The 12,308-nt window shown below is 37.8% G+C and overlaps 2 protein-coding genes across 14 annotated transcripts in view; one reads left to right on the forward strand and one right to left on the reverse strand.

The window, feature by feature from the left end:
* Nucleotides 1–12,308, forward strand: part of ralgps2 (Ral GEF with PH domain and SH3 binding motif 2) — a 486,036-nt gene that overhangs the window by 292,728 nt on the left and 181,000 nt on the right. The window lies entirely within an intron of this gene.
* The window catches only part of angptl1a (angiopoietin-like 1a), a 91,120-nt gene that overhangs the window by 60,383 nt on the left and 18,429 nt on the right, over nucleotides 1–12,308 (reverse strand). The gene's annotated exons all lie outside the window — the stretch shown is intronic.

Here is a 12,308-nt window from a genome sequence, read left to right on the forward strand (position 1 = left end):
CCTTCTTTAATATGCTTACTTAATATTTGATTTGGTTTCCAGTCACCTGTACTGATGGACTGCAGTAAGGAGGATTTTGCTTGCCTGCTGCAGTACCTACCAGCCCACAATTTGAGTGTCAGGAGAAGGGCTAGTTGAGCTGATGCCCCTCGCTTAAAACAACAGGTGAGTCATGTCAAGACCTATTCCCAAGAACTTATATTTTTGAAATGATCTGGCTGCTTGTGTTGGGGTGGTATTGGACCAATGTTGCGAGCCATCATGAGAAAGTATGAAACAGATTTGAGAATTTAATTAAATAATATTGTTGTTATTATTGTCCCAAAACCAAATAATGAACATTTAGATTAACTTTATAAGTTCCTGCATTCTGGTGCAAGCATTTATTTAGTAATTGAGTGTTAGTTTTTTTTAAATAGCAGGGTGTTTTTCAGCTTTCATAGATCTTGAGTTCTCTTTGACATTAATTCATACTTCAAAAATAGAAGCTGGAGTACAATAATGCCAATACTCCATGTGTCTGGAATGCTCCATAATGCAAATCGTATTTTACAGTGCATTAGTATGTAAAAGAAGGTTGTTAATTCCTTAAACACTTGGTGATTTACTCATAGGAGGAATTCGGGGATTATGTTGCACTTAATATGAAGAACCAAATAAATGTGCACACATTTCAAGATGGAGATGTCATAACTATCGACTCATTCCAAACTGATGGCAAAATCTGTCTAAAATCAGGCTTTTGAAGCAATGAAGTTGATGTTCGCACCATGTATAGTGTGGATTACTGTACTTGTACGGGCATGCTTGAAACATTTGTGGAGGACATGCCCCGGAAACATCGATGAACTGAGATCTGATGCTGACATTTCTGCCAAAATTTCCCCCTCTGCCTCAGTGCTGGGTTGACTTACCTTAACTACCGATTTATAGTTTTGACACATGAGTAAAGTTTAGTCCCAAAAGAAATAGCTTGAAGCTGACAAGGAATGCTGTGTGACTTCTGTCCACCAGCTTAATGAGGCTGGAGCAGTAACTCATCTCCCTTGTGGCCATCATGTTCTAAAATTGTGAGATGATGTTATGACTTATCCATGTGCAAAATTTGAAAATAAAAGCAACGGATGAAATGGATTTCTACTCAGTACTGAAGCAAAAAATAATACTCAAATTAGTTACTCTCTAAGAAGTAAAATGTAGGAATATTTCAGACTGTGAACCTGAAGGCAGGTGGAATTCTTCTACCATGAGATGCAACCTCTACGTAAACAGTTGTTTACCACTGATACAGGTCCATATAAAAAAAAGTATTGTTATCATTCACCCTTCACTGTCAGGGACTTCCCTTATTTCACAAGGAAAGTAAGCAGTCTCAGAGTACACCTTATTTCCCATATATTTTTTACAACTAGCGTGCCGAACACACTTACCTTGTCCTTGTTCAGAAGCCTGGTTGTTGTATTCTGTGAAACACCGAGGCTCGTTGTATACAACAAAGAAAAACTTACAGATCAACAATTGCTTTAATTTTTGAACAATTTAGACATACAACATGGTAATATGCTTTTCCGGCCCACAAGCCTCTGCTGCCCAATTACACCCAATTGACCTACAGGCCCCAGTACGATTTGAATAGTGGGAGGAATCTGAGCACCTAGAGGAAACTCACGGAGACATGGGTAGAACGGACAAACTCCTTACATACAGTTCCGGATTTGAACTCAGATCGCTGGCTCTGTAACAGCTTTGTGCTAACCATACTGCCCTTTCTTTATCCACTTCTGAGGATGTGATTGATAATTGATGGAAATGCCAATATTTATTTCCCATGTCTCTTTGTCATTGAGAATACACTATTGAGCTGCCAGCTAAACCACTGTAATCAATTGTATTATAGATTCAAAAACAAAAAAATGCAGAGGTTGGACTTCTGAACTGTAAACAAAATTGATAAGAATTCAATTAACTTGAAATGTTAACTTTAATTTTTCTGCTCCACAGATGCTGTCCAACTTGCTGAGTATCTCTTAGTTTCTGTTTTCTTTAAAGCATGTCATATCAGATATGAAGGTGAGGAGCATAAATGCTCTATCATTAAAAGGGAAGCAGTGACACTTGGATGAAACTGATTATGTAGCAATCAGAATGAAAGACTTAATGTGAATCATCTGATTTCTTTGTGTTGATCTAGAGAGCACTGGTGATTGTTTCAAAATGGGATCAAGAGTTTGTTTTGGAAAATGAGAAGTCAAAATGTAATTACTTTCAGGCTAGCGATATGCCCTTACAATTTTGGGGATGCATAGAATTACTGAGAAATTTAAAAGCTGTGTGACTGTTTCAAACCCATCACTGTTTCTTCTAAAGCAGTTTTCATTATGATCTAAAAACAAGGAGTTTTTGTACTGGCATGACTGAACAAACAACATTGATAAGATTGATTGGTGTTTTATTTCTGCAGCATTAACACAAGAACAACATTTTTTAAAATGTAGGTTATGTCTTTTGTGTTTTAAAACTTTATGTGCAAGTGTTGAGTGCAGTGGTTCCTGAAATTGTTTTATAGAGGAAAAAACAAAGAAATCGACTGTTAAAGCAAAAGCAAATTACTGCAGAGATGGAGTGTTGGAAATAAACACAAGCCCAGGCTGCATGCATTCAAAGAGAAATGAAACCAATGTTTCAAGTCACTGATCCTTTCTCAGAATGATTCTGTAGAAAACTCATTGAACAAAAACTGTCTCCACAACTGGCACCAGATCTGCTGCATATTCAGTGGAATTTGACGTGTTTAATTTCATATTGAACCATATGCTTCAGTGTGCCAACTTCCGGTGTCCTGAAAATGATTAATTACAGGGAGAGGAAAAGCAGATGATATGTGTTTACCCATTTGGGTGAGTGATCCACAGAAAGGGAGTGAAAATCCCTTTGCATTGATTTGAGTCGCTTCCTTAAGTATTAGTATATTTGACAGTAGCTTGTCTATCCACTGGTCATCACTCTAAAGTTATGAAGATTATGGTTTTTCTTTCTTTCATTTCGCTTTGTTACTGCAGAAACACTTCATTGATGAAGAATTCTTATGTTAGAATATATCAGTGGAATGTTCGTGGAAAGTGGCATTCCACTGAAAAGTTTTTGCAGCTCTATTCTTTATAATCACGATTCACCACTTTAAGGACAATTGAAGTGAACTTTGATACTTCTTGAAACCCATTTCCAGAACCTATGATGGCTTTTTATTTTAGTAGTTTATCACTTGTGACAGAGTATAGAAATGTTTTTGGGAGTTAAATTGGGAAAGGTTTGTTAGAGTAGGTCACATGCAAACACTTTAAAACAGATCTTATTTGAAATACTGGAGCTATGCTAGACATAGTGAATTCTCACACTTTTTCGCAAGAGCTTTGAAGAATGCTCAAGAGACTATACTAATGAATTATTGTTTATCAAGGCAACAGATGAAAGAGCAGGCTGGAGCTGCTGCTGTCTGAAAGAATTAGCTGTTGTAAGAGGGTCCTTTGATTTTATAAGCAGAGAGAGTCAAACAGGCTTTCTCTCAGTTTCAGTGTGTGTGTGAGAGAGACACTCACAGAGAGCACTTGGCACTGTTACAACCAGCAAGAAGTTGCTGGGACTGGAACAGGACAAGCTGGCAAGCTTTTGGAAGACAGCCTGGTCGAAGCCCTTGTGGTTCATGCAAATGGAGAGGACTGGATATCTAATATTTCACTGGGAATAAGAGAAACAAAAAGGAACTCTGTGGTGACCTGAAAGAAAGAGGTTAACATCTGGAGAACCCTGATGGAACAAGTTTCGTCAGCAAGACACTGAGGTGACTGATGGAAGTACCTCAGTTGTGGATGTCCTGGAACAATATTTCTTTCTCTGAAAACCAACAAGAACCTTCCTGAGCAGTAACCATTTACCTTTCGAGCTTCAAAGCCTGGTGAACTTTATAAATGTTAAGTTCTGTGCACAGTATAAGAATTGTCTGTAACCAGTGACCTTGGAGGAATGAGAAGTGAGATTGGACTGTGAACCAAAGAACTTTTCTGAACTTACACACATACATTACATACACGTGCACTTAAAATTAGAAGGGGGTTAAGTTAAGTTAATAATAGAAAAATTAAAGTTTGATTCTGTTTCCATATTTGAAGATAATTAAAAACAACTTTTGCTTAAGTAACCATTTGTCTTGGTGAATATCTATTGCTGAAGGGTTTATGGGTCCTCTGGGCTCGTAACACACTTTTCATTATGGACGAAAATAGGATTAACTTAATGTTATGGAGTGGACATACATTTTGATTTTTTAAATTATTAATTACAAATTGTACATTTAAACCCATTGGTATTATTTTTAAGTTTGGTAAATTAAATATAATATTGGAATGTGTCTGGTAATGCACTTTGGTTGAAAAAATAAAGGGGCAGACTATTATATGGATAGGGAGAAAATTTAAAATTCAGAGGTGCAAAAGAACTTGGGAATCCTCATACAGGATACCCTAAAGGTTAACATCCAGGTTGACATCAGGAGTTTATAAATGCAAAGATGCTCAATTCAGCAGAATGAAATTTAAAGACACTGATGCATTAAAAAAAACAATCAAATTTCCATTTGGGATATTCCAGGCAAAGAACACCCTCTTTTATGATCTTGATTTTCACATTGCTCCTTACTGAAATCAGTGGTAGAACTCCTTGCATTGAGAAGGTATTTGCATTGCTGATCCCTCATAATTAAATACCCTGACGTAAAAGTGTGGTATTTTCTTGCAGATGAAAGTAAATGATATTTAATATTCTCTTTGAGATTTTCAAAAAGTTAATTGTGAGATGTTTCAGTGTACTGAAGATCATTTTGGCATCATTTAATTCCATTTTGCAGGATGTAAAGATTATTGCAATCGAACGTCACTGATGAACATGGTTGCATTTTTTTGCTTTCTCATTTTTGTCTCTTTTAGGATGATGAACTTATTGATGGAATCATTGATTATGCTCAATTAATTCCAACTAATACTCTAGCCTTCCCTTCATAGACTTGACATTTGATCAAGTACCTTTGAGACAGAACTTACAGAGTTCAGTTTCCTCCAAGTGACCTGCAGAATTTCTGTCCAGTGTGTCCCTATGCCTCTTCATAGCAGTCCCTTTTGCAAAGAGCCCGTCTTACTTCCCTGAAACCGCAAGACTCCCAACAACACGGTCTGGATGGTGGCAAGATTTACACTCCAGCGACACTGAACTCAAACGCTCCTTAAAAACTTTGAGAACTGACAAAACCTTGCTTCCAGTTTTCTAAGTTGTGAAGTTAATTTACCAGGTAGTTGAATTTAAATGTCTGACACATAAAGACAAAAATAACTATTCAACTTAAAATGAGAGAATTAGATTGTTGCAGCTTCTAAAAATAAAACTAACCTGAAAAAAAACCTAAAGTATGTCTGAGTATTTAAAAGCATTAGACAAAAGCAAAATAATTGAAAGAAACATAATTGTCTTCCACTTTGCCGCTTAATGCTCACTTCCACAGTTTGCATTGAATTGACTTGAATATTTGTGGTTTAACTTGGCCAAGATGTGATTTTCCTAGGATAAATACTGGGTAAGCTCAACAAGAGTGGACAGATTCTCTTTTGCGACTGCCAAGTAAGATTGGGATTTCTGCATTCTGTAACTTCTGTAATTTGACCAGCCTTTTTTTCTGTCTTCTCTGCAAGTAGAAACATGGTGCATTAAACTGTTACAGCTGGGGGGCTTCAATATCGCATAACATTGCCAGGCTATTGTTTTTATTATGGAAAAAGTAACCCACAGACGTGGACCATCAATCCAGAGTCACGAGTTCCAGTCCCCATCATGACAGACCTGTAAATTAACCAGTTTTAGAAATGATAACTCTGAAACTGCTGACTGTCATTTAAAAAAATCCATCTGGTTAACTGATGTCCTTTTGAGAAGAAAATCTGTCCTGAACTAGCTGAAGTCTGTTAGCAATGTTGTTGACTCTTAAGTGTCCTATGAAATAGCTCAGCAAACAATTTAGTTGCTCCTTAACTTCAACATTAAAGCAGAACAAAAATAAAACCAGACAGACCACTAGCATTGACGTCGGCACAGAATTTTCACAAGGGAAAGTTTTGATGAAATCCTGTTCTCTTCTTGCAAATTTGAAGTTGGATTGGGAGAGTTGTCCTGAGGGCCAGTTGAGTTACATCTTGACATAATCATGCTTTCAGTACATAGTGTATGAGACCTCCATCATTATGCTGGGGGCAAGAGATCAGGTCAAATGTGCAAGGAAACCTCACATTGTGCAATACTAGGAAATAGATAAAATATCAATGGCTCAGAATGTACTCTGAGTTGGATAGCACCGCTGCCTACTGAGCTGGCTAAGTCCTGAAGGATGTGTGCCAGCTTGTGAATGAATCAATGCCCTTGATCTGAATTCACCACTTTGCCTGTAATAGATGCATTTGCCCATGATATTGTTGAAGGAAGTGACAAAGTTCCACCTTAGCACTGAGGGCAGCCTGACTCATTGTGGATGAAATTACAGATATGCTGATCAGTATTATTTATTTACTAGCAATTCAAAACTGGGCATCATAAGATGCTATGAACTGTTACCTATGTATAACCACAATATGCCTTGGACCTCGAAGAGGCGAATGTAGAAATTGCAGGGGCTCTTACAGAAATATTTAAAATATCCTTAGCAATGGGTGTGGTGCCCGATGATTGGAGGGTAGCTCATGTTGTTCTGTTGTTTAAAAGTGGTTCCAAAGTAACCTTGGAAATTAAAGGCCAGTGAGCCTGAGTCAGTCGGAGGATGTTCTCTTAGAAGATGTTCTAAGAGATTGGATGTATAAGTACATGGATAGGCAGGGAATGATTAGGGATAGTCAACATGGCTTTGTCATGGTAGGTCATGTTTAACCAATCTTGTATAGAATTTTCAAGGAGGTTACCAGGAAAGTTGATAAAGAAAAGGCTATGGATGTTGTCTACATGGACTTTAGTAAGGCTTTTAACAGGGTCCCACATGCCAGCTCATGCCTGGGACTCGGTGGTAGCTGGTTGGAGGACACTAAGGATTTGCTGGATAAATAAAGAACAAGCAGAGGTTTCATAGCTTCAGTGCAACACATTCACACACACACACACACACACACACACACACACACACACACTCTCTCTCTCTTGTATACATACATGCACATACATGGATTTTAGTAAGGTCTTGGACAAGGTCCCATATGGGAGATTAGTCATGAAAGTTCAGACACATGGTAAAGTAATGAACTGGTTTTGACCATGGCTGGATAGGAGAAGCCACAGAGTAGTGGTGGATGATTGCTTCTCAGACTAGAGGCCTGTAACTAGTGGTGTGCCTCAGGAATCAGTGCTGAGACCATTATTGTTTATTATCTACATCAGTGATCCATGATAAAGTGGTAAATTGAATCTGCAAGTTTGCTAATGCAGATGACACTAAGATTGGAGATGTTGTAGACAGCGAATAAGGTTTCAAAGCTTGCAGAGAAATCTGAACCAGCTGTAAAAATGGGTTGAAAAATTGCAGATGGAATTTAATGCAGACAAGTGTGAGGAGTTCCATTTTGGAAGGACAAAGCAAGCAAGGACATAGTCAAACAGAGGGATCTGAGAATACAGATACATAATTCCTTGAAAGTGGTGTCCAAGTAGATAGGGTTGCAAAAAGTGGTTTTGGCATATTAGCCTTCAACTCCTTGATTGTAGGAGTTGGGACATAATGTAAAGTTGTATAAGAAATTGGTGAGGCCAAATTTGGAGTGTTTTTTTAAGGTTTGGTCATCTACCTACAGGAAAGATATCAATAAGAGTGCAGAGAAGATTTACTAGGATGTTACCCGGACTTTAGGAACTGAGTTACAGGGAAAGATTAAACAGATTAGGACTTTATTCACTGGAACATAGAAGAATGAGGGGAGATTTGATGGAGGTATGTAAAATTATGAGGGGTATAGACAGAGTAGATGTAGTAGGCTTTTTCCACTGAGGGTAGATGAGATTCAAACCAGAGGACAAGGGTTAAGCATGAAAGCAAAAAGGTTTAGGATAAAAATTGAGGGGAATTTCTTCACACAGAGTGGTGGGAGTGGGGAATGAGCTGGCAGTTGAAGTGGTGAAAGTGAGCTGAATTTTAACATTTAAGAATTTGGATAGGTAAATGGTATGGAGGGCTAAGGACTGGGTGCGGATCTTGTCCTGCTTAACTAAGCATTGTGTTTTCATTGCAGGTCAGTGGGACTTGGCAGAAAAATAAATTGGCACAGACTGAAAGGGCAAAAGCACCTCTTTCTGTGCTGTAATGCTTGATAGTTGTCTGTACCCTCTTGGCCTTGGTCTTAAGTTGAGAGAATCAATGCTAGCTCATTAAGGAATGGAAAAGATCATGCCTGGAACAACAGTGGATGTACCTAGAAATTATGTGATAATCTAGTGAGGCTGCAAAGAAATAGCATGAAGTAGACATAAGCAATCCAAGAACATTGGATCAGACAAAGCTCAGGAGTCCTGCCACAACTGGTCATCAATGTTGATGAATAATTGAGAAGCTTATGCGAGAAGTTCTCAATGACACAAATATCTGTAACATTGGCAGAGGCTTGATGCAATCTTGCTCATTTACGTTAATCATATTTCTCTGCTTCCTTCTGAGATTCCTGCCAACAATGAAGTTTATCTTTAGCTAATTTGTCATCCCATCAGTTTATGTTCATTCGTCAGCAAAGTAATGGAAGTGCCATCAACAATGTCATAAAATTGCACCTATTCTTCAGTAAACTGCTCATCATTTTAATTTGGATTTTGCCAGTGCAATGTGTTTCCAAATCTTATTGCCACCTTTATGGACCAAGAAGTGCTAAGGTGAGAGTGTCTGCCACTAATATCAAAAACATAAGGATTGAATAGGTTGATTGGTCACATGGATGTATTTGGGTGGCCAGAAGAGTATGTTATTGTGCTCTATCTCCAAATTGAAATGTTAAAAAATAATAATTTGATTGCATTAAAGAGCTGAGTAAAATTGAAATCAGTTGACATCAAGGAAAAACACTTCAATGGTTGGAATAATGCCATAAAGAAAGATGTGGTGCAAAAGATCAATCATCCAAGCCTCAGGACATGCCTGACCCCAACTCAGATTAATCTATTATCTTCCTCCATCCCTAAGTCAGTTGATAGATACTTGATATTTGCATAACATCAAATTTCATTTGCAGCCCTCAGTAAGTGGCGCAATCTTTATTGTATTCAGCAAGACTTTGACAATATTCAGCCAAGGCTGTGCAAATGGCAAATGACAGTTATGGTATCATGATCAACTCCATTCAGCAAGAGTGTAACTACCTACCTGTATGTTCATTATCATTTCTGAATCTCCCACCATCAAACTTGTAAGGCTCACCACTGATCAGAAATTTACCAGGACCAGCCAAATATGACCACTCTGGCAGATCAGAGGCTTAGTTCCTGTGGTGAGTGTCTTGTTTCCTGCCCAAAACCTTTTCACCACTTACAAGTAATAGAATGTACTGTCCACTTAATTGAAGAGTGTAGCTCCATCAGCTCTCAGGAAGCTTGATGACATCCAATACAAATCAGCCTGCATGGCAGACGTCATCTAGCACACTAATCTATTTCCAGGGTCATCAAGTTATCATGACTTATGTGCCTGTCTTCTCAAGTTGGATTGCAGTTACCTCAGCTACTTTGATGACCCAAGTCCATGATATTTGCCATCGCTCAGGGCAGAGTCGGCAAGCCCATGGAAATAGAAAGTTTCAGTCCATCTGGAATTGGAAGTACATTTTTGATCCTACTTCATTGCTGGATTTATGCACTGGAATGTACCACCCAACAGCAATGCTGGAGAGTCTTTTTCTGGAAGACTGTATGAGCGCAAAAAGGTGGCTCACCGCCACCTTTTCAAAGGCAAGAGTCAGGATGTACAAAGGATTGGAGAAATGAATTCCCCAGTCTAATTCTTGAGAATCCCAGTGAAAATTGGCTCCTCTTCTGGGCTCCACTCATACATCCTGATCATGTGTAGTGAGATGTGCATCATTTGCTGTTATTTGACTTTGTGGGTCAAGTTGCATCTGAGAACTTCAGTGAGAATGACTGATTAATGGTACTTGGATTTGCTGGCCACATCCAGGAGGATCATCATCTTATTGTAAGTCCTTTTCACTTCTGCTCATTTGGTCATTCAACTGACATGTCACGCTGTAAACTTTTTCAGTACCTTCAGATTTCTCAGTTCAATTTTCCATATTTATGTTTTAATTATTGATGCAAAAAGGCTAGCACTGAGCCTTGTTGCATGTCAAAGTAAATTGTCTTCTACTATAATAATCAGTTTCCTGTCACAGAACCAATTTTGATTCAAATTGTCACTTTACCCTTCAATACCATGAGATTTCAATTTATTTTGTGTGAACAGACTGCATTGCAAAATCATGTCAAAAGCCATGCCAGCATCATGTAGATTACATCAAACCCTCCTATTGACCCTCATTGTCACCTTCCCCCCAAAAAATCTTGAATCAAATGCAATCTTCATGCTGAAAATCCTTGATTAATTGTGCCTTTCCAAATTATGGGTAAATCTAATATTCAAAGCAGACTTTTTCCAGACTTGGGGATTGCAACATTTGTCATTTTAACCACTGTAAATTTATTGAAACAGTTAAGTCATGTACTCACTTCTAATAATTTACATGAGGTACTAAAAAGAGTAAGAAAACAAAATGTGCTTAGACTTGGCAATGAACTAATTTTTCCAATGCGGATGTAATTAATAAATCTTTTAAAATATTATTTGAAGATGTATTACATTCCTTTGGGATGGCAGAAATTAATGATAATGGAAAATTTCTTGTCTAAAGTTATTGAAAAGGACTTCAGGAAATTTACAGGGCTTGTGATGACATACAAGATTGGCCTGGTGGCCATATTTTCCCATTTTCCACCTTTCGCTGTTGTGTTTTAGAATGAGAAAATGTGCCTATAATCGAGATTTACTAATCCACTGATAGAATACAATAATACAATATACTGATGACATCTGCAACTTATGGTCAGCATGTTACCTCATCACCACCCACAAACATCTGGAAGTGGCATATATCTATGAATTACTTGTTTACATGAATTGGTCTGGCAATTTGTTTCATTGCAGATGATTCCAGCCACCATATTTACCCTCCTGCAGGAAAAAAATGTGTGGAAATAAGTAAACAACTAAAAAGGTGACTAATTTTTTGATCTCTTGAGGACAAGCTGCCTTCCTGTGTTATTAAACCCATAGTAATTTGGTTTAAACTGACTGATGTGGGAGGCTGCTCTCTGCTTGTTGCCTGCTAATTCCAAAACAACTATAGGCAGGATGTCATTAAACTAGAAAGGGTGAAGAAAAGGAAAAAAATTACCTGTATGATTACAAAAGTAATTCAAAATTGGAATCAGCAGTTAAAAGAAGTTGCTCATCAGTAATGATGCATAACTTCAGAAGGAAATTAATTGGATATTTAACCCATCCACAGGATCACATCATGGAAAGAATGATTAATCAGAAAAATTCTTAATTCCAATTTGAATAGTTAAAATGGTCAAAAAGGTAAATGGTCACAATCTTTTTCCCAAGGCAAGGTTGCCCAAAGCTCAGGGTAATTGACTTAGAGAAGGGAATGAGACCTGAGGGACACGTTTTTCAAGCAGTAGGTGGTGCATATATCAAATGAGCTATCAGAGGAAGCTGTAGAAGTGGCTATAGGCATGATGTTTAAAAGACATTAAGATAGATAATTGAATAAGGAAGGCTTGGAAGGATATGGGCCAAATGCAGACCAATGGAACTAGCTGAATGTTGTCGGCAGGGTCTAGATAGGTCCAAGGGCATGTTTCCATGTTGTTACTCTTGTTCTATAACTCTTTATATAAATCTTTCCTATTTTCTTTAACCTTCCAATTGCATTAACTATATAAAGAGAAGACAGTTTAATGTTTCAATGTCTGATGATTATTGATGGGCATATTCTAATGTAAGTATGTGTTACAATGGGAGTCCTGTTTTACCAAGAAGTTGCCTTAGATGAGGGTGTGGAATTGCAATGTGTTACCCTTAATTACCTACTCAGCACAGCAAACAAAGTTGGAGCAAGTACATTCAGATGGAGGCAAATTATTATTAATATGAAAACTCTCCTGCTGTCAAGCAATCTGTGACAATTTAAATT

This window comes from Narcine bancroftii, chromosome 5, assembly GCF_036971445.1.
Source record: "Narcine bancroftii isolate sNarBan1 chromosome 5, sNarBan1.hap1, whole genome shotgun sequence".
NCBI classification, from domain to species: domain Eukaryota; kingdom Metazoa; phylum Chordata; class Chondrichthyes; order Torpediniformes; family Narcinidae; genus Narcine; species Narcine bancroftii.